At 39.7% G+C, this 18741-nt stretch overlaps 2 non-coding genes across 2 annotated transcripts; one reads left to right on the top strand and one right to left on the bottom strand.

The window, feature by feature from the left end:
* Positions 1 to 9619: 9619 nt before the first annotated feature.
* On the bottom strand, positions 9620 to 9690 carry TRNAS-GGA (transfer RNA serine (anticodon GGA)). Its single transcript has one exon. It is a non-coding gene; the product is annotated as a tRNA-Ser (tRNA).
* A 46-nt stretch (positions 9691 to 9736) lies between these two features.
* Positions 9737 to 9807, top strand: TRNAS-GGA (transfer RNA serine (anticodon GGA)). Its single transcript has one exon. It is a non-coding gene; the product is annotated as a tRNA-Ser (tRNA).
* The last annotated feature ends 8934 nt before the right edge of the window (positions 9808 to 18741 follow it).

Below are 18741 nucleotides of genomic sequence, written 5' to 3'. Positions count from 1 at the left end.
ATCGTCACATTAGAAGGTTATTGCGTATACACTTGAGGTTTCCAGAAATAAGTCCATTAACTCATACGGCGAACCGAAAACAAAAGGCTGAGTCAGCAGCTAATGCAAAGTTATAGCGTCATTTTTGAAATACGAGTCGGAAAATGAAAGACCTCGTCGTCCGCTTTGGTCAAGAAAAAATTATGTCTCATCCCCATCACGTGTGAATCGAGCTACCGACGTTTTCCCCTCGCGAGCAATTACAAGCACCTAAAATAACCCACGTTATTGTTCGTTATTTTCCATTTTTCCTCTTAATTTTATTAACCGCATTGCCTGTCAAATTTTCGATCCCAGCGCCAATTACCTGTTGCGTCCGAGAGATGAATTGCCCGTATGCAAAACGTACGCAATGAATCACTTTTAATGTGACATTAATTAGGGAGAGGAGCCGAGGTAATGAGAGGTAATAATTACCTTCGGATCGGAAGAGAAGCAGCCATATGCCTTGTTCATCAAATCGCTCAAGAGATCTTACTTAGGTTGGCTGCACTGGCGTAGCTACACGTGGGCTTGCCGGCCAGAGGCCCTACCGAAAAATTAGCTAGAAGGGGCATTGCATGTGAAATCAAGCAATGAAGAGGTACTTTTCAACCTCACATATTCTGATTCATTTGAAATTTGGCGTACTGAAAGGGTTACTTGAGGTAGGAAAATATGCAACTGCAGATCAATATCTTTTGTATTCCCGAAATTACAGTGTTCTAACTGTTCGATTTTGACCATTTTTTTCAACATCCTATTAATTTTAAGTTGCAGTATTTCGGCAATCAGGTCACATATGATTCGGACGGCGTTTGTAAGGTCTTAAAGGGCTCTTTCACACGAGATTTAGCATGCCTACGTCAGGGTAAAAAGAACAATTGAAGGTGGCGTAAAGACTTTGGTAGCCATTTTCTCAAAAACGGGTCTTTTAATTTTTCTCAAAAAATTACGTGTCATACATACACTATTACTCAATAGGTATACAAAAATTGAAAATAGGAAGCCAATGGGATCCGGAGTTATGTTAGATTTAGGTTAGGTTAGGGTAGGGTGTGGTAGGTTTGGTAATGGATAATGACAGATTTTGATAGACAAATTATTCTTAAGTAAAAGTCTAACACAAATCAAATACAATATTGTTTTAATAAACGTACATGAATATGATGTTTAAATTCCCGTTTATTAGAAATACAGGGTGACTCAAATGTCCGGTTCCATACACAACTTCGTTATTAGTGCACATGTAATAGGGCAAAATGAAAGGAGGGGAAAGTTGGTGGAAGTGGTGAGTTTCAGTCTAAATTGCTTGAATTTTCAACGTGGCATTTTTGGCTACCAATTAAGGTTGCACCAGTTTCCACCGTGAACATTGCAACACTGTAATTTCGGAAATACAAGAGGTATGGATCTGCAACCTTGCATATTTTCCCACCTCAGGTGGCCCTTCCAGAATGGTAAATTTCAAATGAATCAAAAAAAGGTAAGGTTGAGGACCTTGTTGATGACATGAATGACCCAAAAATAAAATTAGACCGTGTTTTTAGATTCTCGAGTGATCAATGCCAAAATGACAGTGGCTCGTGTATTGTGTATCTGAAATCACATTCAAACGTATCGTGCTCTCTTTAGTATTTTTTTCAGTCGCAATAACACTGAAAAGCATTAAATCTTGCCCAAAGTTGCCTACACTGTTCGAGATGTGCTTAGCTACTCACCGGGAATTCTGCGTGAATTTTTCTCCGTAGTCGTGAAAAATTGCAACATATTTATAAATGCCAGGGGGCAAGTTTTTCACAGTTTAGCTTTTATTTTAATCGAGGAAGGAAAAGAAGGAAGGCTGCGTGCAAAATTAAACATAATTCTCTCAATCCTTTTACTTTGTTAGTAGTGTCCTTTGCAGAACAATGTTGCTACATCTGACAGACGAAGATTATTGCAAGATATCTTAAAGTTAATTAGGTCATTTTTAGTTTGATATTCTTATACAATTAACAATTTTTCGTAGATTAGTATATACCGTAACAATTGTGATATGTATTTCCAGATGTATTTCGAGTACTGAGTACATGAAATGGCAAATGTAAACTCCGCGCCTTGAATTAAATATTTCAATATTAATATCCCTTTTACTTAAATAGAATTTGAATTTTTGATACATTGGAATCACACAGATCCTTTATATTGTTAATATATTTGTGTGTGGGTGGTGAGAAGCGGTAATACGTAAGTTTGAAATGAAGAAAACATCTGCTTGTACCCTAGATTTTTGAAAAGTTCGCCTTGAAAACTGGGAATTATTCTTGAATTTTATTATGAGAGGTTACTAACGCCATGTTTACTTCTTACTGTAGCCCCTGTAAATGTACACTTTGACTGTAAATTTATAGCGGTAGAGTAATGTAAAATTTGCGGTAACTTCGAACAGTGTAGGCGGAATGATTAGCTCAGCACAGAACAGCACGCTACGACACCAGAGGTTCCGGGTTCGGTCTGGCATGGGTGTTCTTCGTGAGTGGTTCTTCACAAATGTTATGATATCATCACTCATCCTCATCGTCGAGATTAGCCAAAAGTGGCAGAAGGTTCTCAACCGTCGTGAGCCGTTTTCCGGAAAATTACTTTATTATTATTATTATTATTATTATTATTTTAAGTCGATGCACCGATCACAACAATTGTACTCGTAAATGTATTCCCATACTATTAGTTCGATTGTTTCTAGGCTTGTTATAATTATATAAAATTTGGTTTAAAATAGTTGGCAACGACTGGATCTAATGGCATATTTTAGTTTTCTCTGGCCAATATAATTTAATTAATTTGGTAAGGGCTGATTTTCATTGGTATGTTCCCTTTCGGACACCAAATTTGGAGGCGGGAAGCAACGCGTCCTCGGTTGGATCGTTCGAACGCCCACCACCACTGTCATGAAAGTATTTCCTGTTATCGTAGTCAAACTCGGAACACGAACAAAAGACCATCTTTCCAGATGATTGCCAGATCAGGCTGCAAGTCGCTTCACCCTTCCGGCTCTAACTCTTGCACGACCTTACGGTTGTAATTCAAATTTCGATTCTGCAAGGGTGACAGCCCCTCTCAGAGGCAGTGATTTCTCACCATCACTGATGAGAAAGAATTTCCTCTTTATCGCTGATGAATCCCGAGCGAAGGACATCTTTCCAAGTAGTTGTCAGATCGGGTTGCAAGTCACAAACTCCAGGTGAACCTCTCGCGTCCTGGCGGTCGAGGAACGCTGATGTAGAGAATCAACGTATTAAAATAACAGGAAATAGAAATACAAATTTCCTCCCCACGTTTCTGGTCCAAGTCTTAATAACATCCAGATCGAAGGATAGTATCTTTGTTGAGCATCTTGTAAACAAGTCTCAAAGAAACCTGAGAAACACGAAAAGAGAAGGACCCGAACAATAGTTTCAACCCGTCCCCAGTTTCCGCTTTCCTAGCAGAAGCTCTTTTGGGCCTGACCGTGAAGTTGCCTGATTAAATTCAGTTCATTATCGTATTCATAGCGACGGTAAGCCAACAACAAAGGCAAATATGGTCGTGAATAAAAGCTGAGTTAAGGCAAACGTGTTGTAAAACGTGTACCACATCCCCAAACATGATATACATTGTAACTCACCCGTTGTTCGTCACGGTCGCTTTCATGCGTAAGCTATATTTCAATTTTCATTCCTATTTTTTTTTTATCTCAACGCTTTTCTTTTACTTTATAAAACAGGAGAGGCCAAGACAACTCTTTCCATGCAATCTTACATGCATTCAGTCACATTATCCACTGTTCCTTTTTTATTCGAGATGCTACGTGACGAGATATAATCTCTTCACTATTGTTTATTTCTTCTATTTTTCAGGCTTCACATGTTTATAACAGCAAATATTTAAATCAAATAGTTTTAAACGTCACGCTTCTGTTGGTTTAACAATATGTTAAATATTTAAACACAATGAAGAAAAGCTGATTTGTTTCAATTACCAACACACGTTTGGTTTTTTGGTAACTACAAACAAATAATGAGGTAGCATTTACTACCAATGGTAATTTTGACTATTTTTTTGGTAACTAACAAATGTGCACGATTACTGAAAGAATTTGATTATGGTGAACAATCATTAGTTTGTCGACCATTTAAGCAAAAGTTATAGAACAAATTTTTGTAAATTTTTACATGTATACGCTAAGTTGTTTGCCAGAAACTACTTTTTGGTCATTCCAAACAAACTTGTGTTTATGTTTTACACTTTTTTAGACATGTTATAAACTTTCTTTGATTGAACATTTTTAAACAGTTCTATTTATTGCAAAATACATATATATATTTTGTCATTTACGAACATATATATGTATACATATATCCAGGGTAGGCCAGGATACTGATGGGAAGTTCACTCCCTCCTTCCTCCTGCGCGCAAAGTGACAGCTAGATCTATGCTTTGATTGATTTCAAGGTTCTTCATTCGAGTCACTTCCAAAATACGTTGTTTCTCTTTGTCCCATCCCTTCATGAATTTATCTACTTTTCAATCATTTCATGGTTGCGATTAACTAAAAAACGAGAAAAGCTACTAAAACATGAAAAATATTCGTTATGCCAAGTTACCACAATATTTGATTGCAGAGATAAAAAGAACTTCCAGCTTAGCTATAACATAAGGTTAGTAAGTTGTCCCAATCCTACTTTTATGCTGAATAAAAATTTTTAAAATTGCATTAGGTAACTATTGTTGTTAGGCAAGTTTCCCTGACCTCAGAGGACTCTCAACAGTCAACAATTATTTCCCCCCAACAATGCACAAGGCGGCTGCGGAAGATATTCATATTTTTTTTATGGCACGAGTGTCGTTCAACTGTCATGGATTGTTTGCAATTAATATACGAGAAGTTTGCTGAAGTAGAAAAAGTCCCAGCGACCAGTCTGCCATTGGTGGAAAGTACATTCCAAGAACCGACGTTTGTCAAACTAATTGCCAAGAAGAAAGAACTCAAGATGGACGAATTTGTGTCATGCTCGGTATTCACAGATACCTAGAAGACATCCACTCCAATGGCTGAACTAAATAGCCATATGAACATAGCCTTTCCGACGGTCGTAAAAGTTATATGAACCATTGTGGGCGACACCCTAAAAGAAACCATTGTATTTTCTTACACATGGAGGATTTAACAGTGTTGGCACTGGGAGGTGAGAGGGGTAAATGCGGTCTCTTCCTCGCCTTTAAAGAAATCTTAACGATGCTGTTTTCCCTAATAGCTATATGTTTCTCTCTGCCTCGGTATTGCTGAATAAGTTGTCTGTGAAGATATTCCTGAATTAGTTAGACAGATTTATTGAACCCGGTAAATATCGTTAACATCAAAGATAAGACTAAATACTAACAATGTTTTATTTGTGCCGTGAACAGCGAACCAGGTAGAAATTAATGGTTAAATAGATGCATTTCTTTTTACTTTTTTGTTTGAATTATCGAGGCGGGGGGATATGTAAGTCAACGTTCGTCAAACTCCAGAAAAATGAAATTTTGATTGCAAAACTTTACTGAACATGTAAATGTAACGGTACAAAACAATATGCTCTGATGAATGGAAGTGTCAAATGTATGAAACGAAAGAAATCATGTTGGAAAGTTCAGCACAACATCCACATGCATGGCAGAAAATGACACACTTGGTAATTTTAGGTCATTTTGAGGATTTTAAATAGTTTTCTGGAAAGCAATGACATTTTTGTTATATTTTGAGATTTTAGCTATTATTTAATAGGCTGCTTGTTACTGCATGTACACATACATATAAGCAAATATTTCCAGGAAACAAAATCTGTTAGCAGTTGTCCTACCCTTATGTTTCACGATTTGTCAGGTGAACATTTTTCTCTTTCTGACTATGAATTAAATCCATGAGATTGAGATTGTTTGCTTTCACTATGCTCGCTCCAGTTGTTTCAATAGAAGTGGACTCTTTACTAGCTGGCAAGATTGATTGATTGAATCGTTGTTTTAAGTCCACTTTATACACACAAAGGCTAATCGGGACTGGACCTTCAGTTGAAAGTAGGATCCACTAGCTGGCAAGAGACGATCATTTAGTTTGAGAATATCCGCCAAGTGTTTATTGCACTCTAATTGAGATTTTTTGTGAAAAGTCACAGAATATATTTTCAAAAACTCAGCAGGAAAAAAAATATTTTTGTAAATTGATTTTAAATTGCATATATTTTCTAGTCCCATTCTCTAAATAGTTATAGTAAATTTAAACGTTCTTTACCTGTTAATGAACTAATAATTTCAAGGAAATGTTTTCTAAAAAATACTGGCACTTTTAAAAACTTTTGGTTATTTTTACTATTTTATGTCATAAATGCATGTTTTATTTGATTTTAATGCAAGTTTTAGATAAGTAAATACCTTATCCTAATATGGTTATCATCTTCCAACCAGTCCCAATTCAGACGTAGCCACGCGAGTGAAGAAAAGTTTTGAGAGCAATATTCAAAATTAAAATTCGAAATAATGAATATGTCATGTGGCTTTTTTATATCTCTAGTTTATAGGTAACAATGAAGTTGAGGTGAATGAAAAAGCAGAAATGAAATGTCCATGCCTTACACAGAATAAGAACATAACAACCCAGACGTTGTAGCGCGTTGAGCTAACCACTTCGCCACGGAGGCTGGCAAGTTCAATAGCGAGGAAGGCCTATTTCAGCACTGGAAATCAAGTATCAATCAAGATAACACTCAAAGTAGCCACAAGCATGTAAGCATGCACAAACAAACCCATTCGTCCCGTCAGGAATATTCCCTCCTCCATGAGATGCTTGTTTGGACAAAGAAGCCTTCCCTGAAATCTCGTCTCCGTTGACCGCTTTTGAAGCCGCTGGGTGTTTTGTGGAGCTTAGCACGACTTCTGGTGTTAAAAAGAGGCGCTTCCTTTTAGCGCTTTACTGCCGCTTAATGAGGAGCCCATTAGGAGCGGCCTCTCATTTGCTTCCCATGCTCCCCACGAAAGCATCATTTTCCAATATTGACTCCTGTGTAATAACGCAGGCAGAATTATTCTACGGACAAGATATGAATCTTCCGTGAACCAAGGATCTGTCTATTTTTGGCCTCCCGTAGTTTCTGAAAGTCCAATGCTTTGAGGAATTTTCTAAAATTTCATTTTTCATCAATTTTTCAATGCTTTACCTATGATCAGATGATTGATTGATTGAATTGGTGTTTTAAGTCCACTTTATGCACAGTAAGGTTAATCGGGACTGGACCTACAGTTTAAAGTGGGATCCGAACCACTAAGTGCCTACACCGGGTATCGAACCCGGGTCAGATGAACCTTATGGTCAGATGAAACTTGATAGGAGCATTAGTTTCTCCCAAAGAACTTCCCAGATCGATGAAGATCCGAAAGAACTTGACTGATTGATTTGGATTATTTTTACTCCGCTTTTGTGCCACTTTTGGATAATCGAGAAGATGAGGATGATTGATATAATTAATAAATTGATGAAGGGACACTCACATAGAACGACCATGCCCAGATCGTGATTCGAATCCAGAACTCCTGGCGTCGTAGCGGTGTGCTAACCACTCCGTCACGAGGTCGACTCTGAAGGAACTGTTTAATGAAGTTTTTCAATACTCCATCGATAGAAAAGGAAGTCATGGGCGAGTGCGTTCTTCACCATTTCTATCTTAAGTTTTCTCTTCCATGTTCTCTTGGTTTCTTCTTTATTCTTTCTCTCTAGCTATCGATCTACTATTATTTGTCTCTCTCTCTCTGCTTGTTTCCTTGTAAATTTATCTTTTCATTCTATCTCGCTTTTCTATTTTCTTTCTCTTTCTATCCCTCTCTGGATTATCTCTTTCGTTTCATTACTTGTCTATCTCTCCTCCTCCTTTCTTTCTTTCGCTTCAATATTTATTTCTCTCTCTCTCTCTCTCTCTCCTCTTCTGCGTGTGTATATTGTCTCGCTTTCTCTTTTTCTTTCTTTATCTGTCTATTACGTACTAGAGTGCAACACACATATCTTTGCCGTTGCGGACATACCAATTTTCGTTTCGTCTCCCTCTCTCTTAGCATCACGTGATCTAAGCTGCTCGCCAACCTTCGCCATTGTTGCCATATTGTCATTCCATTCTTAGACACACTCGCGCAAACATCATTGAAAACTATTGAATAGCGCTCCAGCTCGCGGTTCACACCGTTCGGCAGGGACGGTAATGTGGCAATATAGCATGACGAAGTGGTTGCTTCTTTTATGCAGTGCATGTTCGTTGGCTAGCTAGTAACTAGTGTTGCCAACTGTAATAATGAAGCACTATTTCTGTCACGGAAGGAGAAAGGCAGTTAAAGTGACTGTGAGTTTTGTTGGATTGGAAGCACCATATTTTTATTTTATACTATGTATTTGACCGGTTTGACGTTCTGTGCGTGTATTGCATGTGTGTATGTGAAAGTGTGTGTTTGTTAATGAACGTTAAATTCCATAATGCCTCCAGTTCTGTCAAAGTTGAAATCAAAAACCTTGCATAGCCAAGCTCGGGAAATTCACAAATTGTTCATATTTTATAATTTTGGAATTGTTCAAAAGAAATAAATTATGTGGCTCCATGAACATTTCAACTCTTGGCTCCGGCACGTGTTCTTGTAGAAATTGCATAGAGGAGGCTGTCATTTTTACTGCTTAATGCGATGCATATTGTTTTCTGTGTTAAAATTGCCATGCTTTGATGGGTGACAAGTTCATAGCCAAAAAAAAAATAATAATAAAGCCGCGCAGCTTATCGTCTAGTGGCATTATTGTTATTGTTGTGGAAGCCGGCATCGTTTGTAAATGTACAACAAAGGCAACCGACTGTCGCCGATCACAGAGAGGCAATAATACTGCTTGAGGAGGAGTGTTGTGGTCCAATTGTCGCGGTTTAACTCGTTCGCATGTTATTAGTTCTCAAAGCAGTGGTAGTGTCAGTCGTGTATTATCTGTCGTTGCAGTTCCGCACCAGTGTAGCAGAGGTTTTGGGAGTGAACAGTTAGAACGCCACCAGTGCATTAATGCAATGGAAAAATAATAAAGTGTTAATTTTGTTTGAAATCACTCAAATAAGGAATCACTATGAAGAAGTCTTCTTTGCAGCAATTTTGGTAATTTTACGTATGTGTTAGTCCATATTTTGCGAATTTTTAGTTCATGTGTATGTAGCTACATACAAAGCCACTTGTTAGTACATATTAATCCTAGTCCTGGTATAATGCATGACATTTAAAACTCAACGTTAGATAGACCTGAATTCTCTAATTTTCTTGTACGTAACAGCTGTGCATCGGCGCACTGCAGCGATTTTTCTATCCATTAGCAACACTGCTTCTTGAGTTGTGTAGCGCATCGTACGGCAGAAATATATGTGTTGGGCTCTACTTGTGTTTCCCTTGTCTTCCCTTTTCTCTGTGTGTGTCTGTCTTCTTTAATAATTCTCTACCGTTACTTCTTTCTTATCTCCCTTAAAACACTTCTCTCTTATCCATTAAATTAGGCACACACAGGAGATGTACTACGTAGATTTTCAGCGAAAAATGCAGGCTCGACCAGGACTCGAACCCGGGTCTCTGGCAATCCGTGCCATTGCTCTACCACTGAGCTACCGAGCCGGCCTGGCTTCCCCAGCGCCAGCGAAAATGCAGGGGAAGCCAGGCCGGCTCGGTAGCTCAGTGGTAGAGCAATGGCACGGATTGCCAGAGACCCGGGTTCGAGTCCTGGTCGAGCCTGCATTTTTCGCTGAAAATCTACGTACTTCTCTCTTATGATGACATTTTACATGTGATGTTGATTTTGACACCCCCTTGGAACATTTTCTTAATGCCTCCATGAAAGTAGTACTCAAAACAGGTCCGTACTCAGGATATTTTTGAACGGGATGGGAGCGTGTGTGTGTATTATGGGTGAGGGTGTTTAGAGGTGTAGATAAATTACTGGAAACATATTTCGTTTCACACATATTGATGCTATGCAATCTTTTGTTGACTTCTGTATGCTTATAGACAATATTAATGTACTCTATCACGTTTTGCTAATTTCGATGCTATGAGTCCTCGAAGAACTGCATTTTCTAACCTATATGTATGCAACCACATGACACAAATTCACGGTTGACATTGACATTTACTTCTGTCAAGAGAGCGAAAATAACTGTAGTATAATACAGATAGACTAGGAATCTGTGCAGTGTAAATATCTTACACAAAAGTTAAAATATTTTTTTTATCTGTGTGTGCCGTAATAGTTGAGGGTTCACACTCATCTTGCAAATTCAAAATCCCTGGCTTCTCCAGGCATTTTTAAATAACTTTCCAGACTGCTGGATCGTGATTTAACTTCCCGTTAAATAAGTGGTATATTTAAACTTTGCAAGTTTATAAAATGAATCAGGTTTGCTTGTTGGGAAGAAATAATCGAAATGTTTTTTCGGTTCCCAATCTCGGGAAGCCAAATATCATCCCCATTACTATTCCAGGTTTTGATCGCTTTTAAAAACATTCCTGTGTTTTGAATGACCTTCTCACTAAGGTACTCGACGATTTTCAAGTCAGTGGCAATTTTCTTTCCTAAGAACGATGTGACCAAGTATAGTGTAAATCAATAGGGCAGGATGTAACAAGTTATTATGATATGTTTTGATAACACTTAGTAATTAAGTTATGAACATTCTTGTAATGTATAATTATGAAACATGTTTTCCCAAGTGCGGGGATTTTATTTCTGAAATAAAATATTGTGGTTGACAGGCAAATTATTGGTTGGGCTCGATCCCCACAGGCTTATGTAAGTTTACGCCACTGCAGATGTATATAGAATATATTCAAGTTTGATAGTACTCAGGAAGTAAATATTGTGAAATAATACATCTGATGGTCACAAGAATAAAGTGGACATCTCCATATCCAGACACCGAAGGTGCGATATTGGGCTCTTGAGTCGGAACGGAGTCTTCCTCAAGGCTGATTAATTGTCGAGAGGACAGGGACCATCCAAAATGGACGGCGCGGATATAAATTTAAACTTGGCTGTTTCTTCCTCGGTTGACTCATCGATGGAGCTCGCTCCGGATTATTGACGTTGGCAGGAGGGACAGCGGGAGAGGGGGACATCATTACCCATTCCGATGCATGCGAACGATTAGCCGCGAGAGGGTGCCCGGCCAATAATTTATTTTGAGATCTCCGGCCTCATCTGTCACAGTCTCCTGAGGACAGGCGTTCTGTGTTCAAGACGAGAGGCCACGGTGAAATATAGGCTCCGATAACGATTCGTGTATAATCGCTCATTTAGAGAAAGTGTCCCTTCTTACTGATCCATCACCATATTTGTAGCTCTTGCCTGGAAACACTGACGCTAGTGTCGAATGTGTAAAGACCAGACCTGAGTCGATACCGACGCCGATATATCAGTATAGATTGGATTTTATTTACCGATACCGGCCGATACTTTTCCGGCGCTTTGATCGTTGGCCGGCTCCGCAAAAAATGCTGCGCAACTCTTTCGAGAGTCTTAATTATCCTCTAAGTTGTGCTAAATTCGAAGTTTCCATTGATATGTGGGAAAATTGTATTTTGTGATTACATAACAAGTATTTTTTTTATATTCTGATGTAGTTTTTAAATATTTTAAAGCAAAACTCTGGTAAATTGATACTTATAATCAGAGTGGAATACTCACCCACTAATATTAATCAATATTTTGAACAATTTTTACAGTTTTCAAGAATCGGTTTTGGTGGGAATCGGTAAGACTATTGGTATCTGTATGGGTATCGGTTCAAAGTTATATCGGCTCGGCCCCTAGTAGACTGAATCACACGAGGCTAGATTTCCTACTAGATTTGCTGCTTGAACTTGGACTAGTAGCGTGGTACTTACCAGTAGCGGCTTCTGCCTATTCGCACATGCACACCCAAATAAATCTGTAATAAAACTAACTATACTGAACGCAACTCCAACTGGCGGCTGGGAAACAGCGAATCAGCGATCAGCTGAATTTTCTTCGACTGAGATCGGGTATTTTCGAGTCACAAGGTACCGAACGTTGTTCGAGGGAAGAAACAAATGGGCGTTGGGTACACCACATGTTTCCAAACGTACCGTAAGGCGAGAAAGAGTCTTCTCGTGCAACGGTATTGTCAGCATCAGAAATCAGCGGGGGTTAATGGTACAACGATGAAGTTTCCGGAAGGACCACCCACAGGTCGGAATGCAGGCGGACACACAGTCATATAAAGGCAACTGGCAAAAACAGAAGTACGCTTGGCAACGTGGCTTCGGGAGAGAGATGTGATCCCTTCAGCTTTTACTTCGCAACTGAGGTTGTTGACACCCATCGGACCACACCTCCCCGTAAATGATTGGGGGACAGAAAGGGCCAGAAATAGCCTTCAAGGTCAGCCGCCAGCTGGAGTTGCGTTCAGTATAATTAACTCTCTATCCTTCTTAAACCCGAAAGTTCATGTGGGAGAGGAAAGATGAGTTTACAGGATTCTTGTTGGGAAACCTGATGGTAAGAGACCAGTAGGTAGACCAAGACGAAGATGGAGGGATAATGTTGAGATGGCCCTAAAGAAAATTGGGAGGAATAGAGAAGAGAAGAGTATATAGATCTTGCTCAAGATAGGGACAGATGGAAATAAATCTGTAATGCAAATGATTATTATTATACTTATTTATTGAACTCTATCTCCTTCGAAACATCAAGTGTTCCCACGCCACTTCACCAAGACAGGTGGTGGATAAGCGTGCCATCAGTTATATGAACCCGCGTGGACCGAGGCCCGCTCGCACAATGCGAGTTTCGTTCCCTCTGACGCTCTTGCAGCAGTCGCGTAGAGGACGCTGATTGGGTCTTCTGGCTTGGGCGCCGTGCCTGGGGATTTTACATCATTTAGGAAACCCATGAACGCAGCCGTCGGTGTGTTAGCAAATATAGTGTTGCAAACCAATTCCATTGGGAGCGTGTGACGGAGTAGGGGCAATCCAATACATCATTGCAAATTGAGGGATTTTTTTAGAAAAGATTGTCCCTCTCATTCTGTCCGGAGCATGACAGGGGCAAGAAAGAAGGGGAAGGGGAGGATGGCAACTGAAAGCGAAACGGGTGTTTTAAACATGCCTGGTATTGCATTTGCTTAGTGCATCTTGGCCAAAAAAAACTGTCCCTGTGGTGCAGTAGCCGAATAATCAACCTGCGCGGAGGGAGCGTACATCAATCAGTCAGCTGTATTTGCATTGTGTGCCTGTTTCTGCGTTGCAAAATTCTTTAGTGCTGTCAAAAGGTCGTTCCTGTTTCAGTGCAAGTTGCGAAATCAGAGACTTATTATTAATTTAACGTTGTTGAATTTTTGGAGGGAAGTTAGCTACAAAGCCTGTAGCAACTGCAGTAATACGTATATGGATACGCCGGAAGGAACGGAAAAATTCTGAAGTACGAAGCAGGGCAGTGTGGACTGAGTGAGTACTGTAATTTTCTTTTAAGATTTTATTATTCTCTTGATTTCGCTTGATTTGCTTGGTTCGATCAGTCTGTCATTAGAAATAACAGCTAGATAGATTACAACTTATTTCCTCCATGTGGTAGTTGGATCGGCTTCTTTCGTGTACGCCAATGTTATTACTGCTTGTTCATTAATATCAGCGGAGCGGGGGAGGAAGTTTTTACAAAATATTTTGTAAATCGACAATAGTATTGATATTGTAGATAGGTTTTTCTGTTTTGAGTGATTTTATCAGGTTTTCGAATGCTGAATTACATATTGCTCAATAACATCGCTCTTTTCGTGATTGGCTGGATAACTTCCGAAATATTTGAAATTTGTAAAAAATCAATGTTAAAAAAAATCATGAAATATAACTGTCATAGCCTCATTTTCAGTAAAAGGTGATCAAAACTTGGGTTGCCAATACATTTAGCATCATTATGTACGCAAAAACGGGTGTGAGTATTTGAGAGGGATGATGTGATATAACACTTCTGGACACGAGACTGAAGTGCACACCCATAGAGCCAGACCACCAGTCGCCACTGGTACTTAATCACCTGCTAGTTTTTGCCTCGTACGATACTCGTTACGATACTTGCTGCTAGACTTTTTCTTCCCACAAGGCATTGAGGAGAGAACGCAAGCTAAAAAGGTGTACGAGCAACTTGGAAGAACGTCGTAGGAGAATATTGCTGCTCTTTTCTTTACAATTTCCAAAATTAAAGGTTTATGAAGAAGAGGAAAAGTAGTGGCTAGAAATTGAAGATCCCGGTGCAAGAACCAGACAGCTCCAAATTATAAAAGTTTTCAGGAGACAAGAAAAACTGAATAAAAGAATGAAATGTCGAAGAAGTAAAGGGTATTTACGTGCAATAGCTAGAAGCAACAGTAACATACATATTGAAGTGTGCGGTCTCGATAGCAACTGCTGCACGCCACCGAGTGGCCGAACACTGAACTATAGACGCTGCAAGAACCAGACTGCTCCAGGAGCTGTCTGCGATGATGCGCCGGCAGAAACACGCCAGACAACTCCTTTTCCATTCATTCCTACTACGCAATAAATCTGTGAAGCTGTCTGATTCTTGCACCAGCAGATAGAGCATTTTTTCATTATAGATTACAGCAAAAGCAACAATTTTTACCAAAACGTGGAGCTGTCTGGTTCTTGCACCGTGATCTTCAATTGGTTCGAAAAAAAACGTAATCACAACTAATCCGTTTTCTCTTGTCAAACTCACAAAGTATCTTCACACGACCAAACGTTCCCCTGATTGATTGTTATGACAGCATCCAGCAGAGAAGAAGTTGCGATTAGAAGACGGTCTAGTCGCCAAAACGAGCCTGGCAGCCAGTCCAGCGCCAAGTAGGGTATTCCAGTAGGAAATCTAGCTCCGTGATAAGTAGGGAGCTGAAGTTGATGAAATGTCATCTTTTTTCTGACATCTCGAACACGATGCCCATTAAATATGCACAATATTGCACTTCGTCTAGAACCCAAAAAAGGTAATTTTAATGTGCATTTTTTGCATTTTGTGCCAATTTTCAGCTTTTAGGTCATTTTCCCCTATTTTCGGCATTTTCCCGTCATTTTTCGCTATATTCGGTGTATTGTTTCGTCATATTTTATCACTTCTTTCATTTTGGTAATATCCTTGAGTCTTTTCACCAAGGTGAACATAGGCCTATATATATCTCGCAGGATTGCAATTTACAAGCACAGATGCGGGAAATTAATGCATTTTACACAAATTCATTGTGTATACGACTTTTTCATTAAATTGTTTAAAAATTATTCGGTTGTTTCCATTGGACATCCTCGTTGCATATTTTAATTGAATGTCCATGTGGTATTATTTGGAGCCTTTTTTTTAAAAGCAAGATTGCATTTTGTTTAATTTCCTTTTCATTTCAATTTTTAACCTGAAACAAACAAATTTAGTGGTCATTTTTTGCATTTTTTACGTCATTTTCCCCATTTTTTAGAACATTCTATAGGTCATTACCTATATTTTTTAGGTCATCAACTTCCGCTCCCTAGTGATAAGTCATGGGAAAGCTTGTAATTCATGGGGAAGATATATTGGCACTACTACAAGTGGTTTTGTCTTCTATGGAAAAGTCGGAAAATGTTCGGTGAATTTCATCTGCAATTTCTGGATGCCATCAAGTTTCACGGCCCCTTTCTGTAAACATGAATGCACGGAAGACAAAGGAGCATGCCTGGCCAATCCGCCGTATTTGTGAAAAAAGCGCTCTTGTATGCAAGCAGAGGTACTGTAGCGTTGTAAGAGAGCGGAAAGGTGGGAGCGAGCGAGGGAACAATCCTGCAGTGGGGAAATCTCTCGTCATCTGACGTGTGAGTAACAATGCAATGTGACATTATAATCATTGCAAAGGAAACAGAAGGTGGTTCTGTGATAAGGAGGGCACCTGCTCTCTTCACTTCTCAACGCAAATAGCTCCTCCACCCCTGCTATGCTTTACTGGCCATCAAGTAGTATGCAGGCGGGAAGCTTGCAACGCACGGAGTGCTAACTTGCCTCCACGAGTGCAAGCGAGTTTCTCCAGCCTTCAAGTGATAAAAGAGAGACTAGAAATAATATATAATATAGGGATAAACTCATTTCAACATTTCGAAGGATTTTCAACTGCGGATTTCATAGTCTTTTGAGTATTAGTATAATAATTCTATTCATTACGTAATTCATTACGTATCGTATCCAAACTTCAGCCACATTGACATTACACTGTCTAGTAATAAGTTTCTAGAAGAATGTAACACGTTACACTTATCGTTATTTTTCTTCAAAAAGTAACGCGGTACGGACACAGTAGTGCATGTTTTTCCACTTCGCCCTGGCAAATACATTCTTCCGTTCTTAATGCATGAAGATAACGCAAGTGAAGTAATTACTACTGTAAAAAATTAATATTGTAATATCGGTAACACGTTACAACACAAGTACCAACTCTGAGCAAAATACACCTGAAATTGTGAGGTAATTTGGTTTTTAACGAAATAATTTTCAGGTTGGATTTGCCTTCTTTCTTTCTTCTTCTCTTTTTTCCTATCACTCATTCTTTCTTTCTCTATAACTTTTCTTCTATTCCTCCATCTCTTATGTTCTACCATTCTCTCTCTTTATTTCTTCCTGCATTTGTCTATAACTTTCTTTCTGTATCTCTTTCTCTGCCTGCCCCCCCCCCTTTTCTCGTTCGTCCTTCACTCCCAACGTTTCTTTTCCTCCCTCTTTCTACCTTAACTTCTCTGAATCTTTGTTTCTTGGTCTCTCATTCTTGCTTCCTCTATTACATTCGGTCTCTCTTTTCGTCTGTTTTTGTCCCTTTCAATAATTTTTCTCTATGTGTATGTGATTCTTGTTCTTCTACAAATGATGATTTTGGATTCTGACAATTTCTAATGTACAGATCATTTTTTTCTGTTATGTGTCCGACTCATTTGGCCTAGTTGCGACGCCAAGGGTCCCGGGTTCGAGTCCCGCTCGGACTTGGTTGTTTGTGAATATCCATTCATCAATTTCATCATTTCATCACTCATCCTCATCTTCGCAAATTAGCCAAGAGGCACAAAACGCGAAGTAAAATAAACTAAATCAATCATAATCATTTGGCCTAGTCTCTTTTTGTGTGGTTGACCTCGGCGATCTCTCATTTCGTACGAATACCTATTAGAACACGCCTAGTGGAGTAAGTGCCTTTCCGTTTCCCCCTCCCCGTACACTGGACAGATACAAAATCCCCCCCTCCGCTTCATTTTTCGTTTTACTTGTTTTCACCCTCCCAACCTGATCCACGCCAGCTGGGAACGTTCCTTTTTTGTCTACCATATATTCCATTCTCCGCTCGCTATTATTTACTCCCTTAATGAAATCCTTGCTGTCAATTGAACAGTGTTTCTTGTCTATGTCCAGCTGTCTCTCCTTAATTTGACTTTCGACTAACGTTGTTTGGTGAGCAGGCTGGTGGGCTGAGACTGTTTTACGGTGGCGAGGCATTTGCGTATAAATGCTTCGCATACAAATACTACATAGAGAACACTATGACTTGTATATTGTTTCACAAATGTAATGAATATCCTGTGCATCAGCAGCCCCGTCTTGACACCAAGTGTTACGCAAGTGCATCCCAGTGTCGGACAAGGAAATTGCATACAATCAAGTAGACGTATAGCGGTGTTCAAGTCAGAAGATTCAACAAATGCCTGTCTGCTGCTTTAGACGTCCATTTGATTAGTTAGCACGTACCACGTTACCATACACTACACATTACACCGCTCCAGAACGTAGTGCAAACGGTGCATACACCAAATACACTACTTGACACCAAATCAACGAAGTAGACGAGTCGGTGTTGCACCGTGTAGAGAGAGTCAAAAAGTACAGCGAACCAGACGGGGGTAGCGTTTTGTCATATTGGAACCCAAATGGTGTTTGTTATCTATTCAGCTCACGTTTCCCAGGTCCTAAGCACTTTAAACACAAAAAAGCCACCGGCGAGGACATTTTGTGGAAAATAGCCTGCTCGAAGGGACAATTATTGAAGAAAGAGCGCATGGAGACAACGCAAATACTCTCCTGTGAATACTCTAAGGACATTTCTGGAATTGTCGTATCGGGTCGAGACTTGGGACAATCTCGTTCTCGTCTTGAGTTATAAATACCTGTTTCATTCTCGGTCTCGTTTGCCTCGTTCTCATCCCGGTCACAAAATATAGAGCATAAACAACTTATACAGCATGTCTGTGCACAAACTGTCGCAACTAGTGGTCATTAAAGCAAGCAACTATCACAATAAAGCTTTTCTGTGCGATGGCTGGTTTCAACGCTACGAGCCCTTGAAGAAACGGAATTTTGGATCCATCCCGTTGCGTAGTGGTAACGTCGTCGCCTTGGAGTCAAAGGGATCCGGGTTCGATACCCGGTGGAGGCACATATACTACGTCCGGGGAGTTTGTTGAGCAACGGCGCGCATAACGATAGATAAGGGGAGAGAGCGAGTGGAAGGAGTGAATCAGTGCGCGCTGCTGCTGGCAGCTGCCGTGACATTTCCCCCCTCATGCAATCCCGTTCCCTTTCACGCGTTCATTGGTCGGACCCTCTCGAGTCACTACTTGAGCAGACTTGTTTGAATTTGAATTGTTGTTTTCTAAGTC

This window comes from Lepisma saccharinum, chromosome 11 (genome assembly GCF_977018435.1).
Source record: "Lepisma saccharinum chromosome 11, izLepSacc3.1, whole genome shotgun sequence".
NCBI lineage: Eukaryota > Metazoa > Arthropoda > Insecta > Zygentoma > Lepismatidae > Lepisma > Lepisma saccharinum.
Note: the sequence above shows the minus strand (reverse complement) of the source record. Positions and strands in the feature narration are given on the sequence as shown.